Source organism: Limulus polyphemus, unplaced genomic scaffold (genome assembly GCF_000517525.1).
Source record: "Limulus polyphemus unplaced genomic scaffold, Limulus_polyphemus-2.1.2 Scaffold671, whole genome shotgun sequence".
Lineage (NCBI taxonomy): Eukaryota > Metazoa > Arthropoda > Merostomata > Xiphosura > Limulidae > Limulus > Limulus polyphemus.
In genome coordinates this window covers 288,167-289,167 of record NW_013666281.1, presented here as the reverse complement: position 1 = coordinate 289,167, position 1,001 = coordinate 288,167, and positions in this window count along the sequence as shown.

Sequence of the window (1,001 nt, the reverse complement as noted above, 5' to 3'; positions counted from 1 at the left end):
CATTAATAACACTGGCTTCGTAAGATACAGTGTTAACTGTATTTACGTTATTTTTAGATTTGTGTACGACCACTTGCAGTTGGGAATCGTACTAGTTTTTTTGCTTAGTATGAGTCACTTCCAGTTGGGTTGATATAGGACCTCGTGATCTAAGATTATAATCATGAGTCACTACATCAGCTTGTGTCGTCAATGAGTACTAGGGATATTATCCTCACTTACTTGGTTACTATCCTCATTGTTAGTAGTAACAACTGGTATATCTTCTGTTGTTATTGTTATGCCTCCGTTCGTTAGTTAATTTTCCGTAAAAACTTTTCCGAAGAACTTTAGCAATATATCTCCTTTCTTAAATAAAACTGGTTTATTCTTTCTGAATACAACTTTGCAATACACTTAATTTCCACAGTCGTGCTATAACAAACACTATAATTTACAACGAACGTGTCACGTGCTCACTCAACAATATGTGTGTCTCTCTCTCTGTCCACAGTTCAATTACCCATTGTTGCCAGCAGTTCTTGGCGGCATATATATACAAGACTACCGCATATCTAGTAGCCTCTCAAGACTTCAGGAAGGGACAGGATCCTTCTAGAATTTTACGACGTGTTACTAGCATCACGTGCTCCCTGCTGTAGTAACACTGCCTCTTCCTTAGTATTGTTCATCCCGAACAATAGTCACTTACATTAAACCAATAAACAATTAACAATAACTTAATTAAATGTACAGAATTTACAAACACAAAATTACAATTCAACAAAGACTCTTAATTTTACGGGACGTATCTTCTTCCATACTGGTCTCCGTTTTGTTGGCTTCTGCTTCATGTGGGGTTCATCTGCTTCATCAGGAAATGTCCTATCATTGGTAACAGTCACATCAGTGGTAGTACCTTCATCAAGGGCTTCACAGTTTCCCTTCTCAAAACCAAGTCAAGTTTCTTCTTCAACAGTGGCTTTTTCAGGTGACACATCTTCAGCAGCGTCATTTGTTAT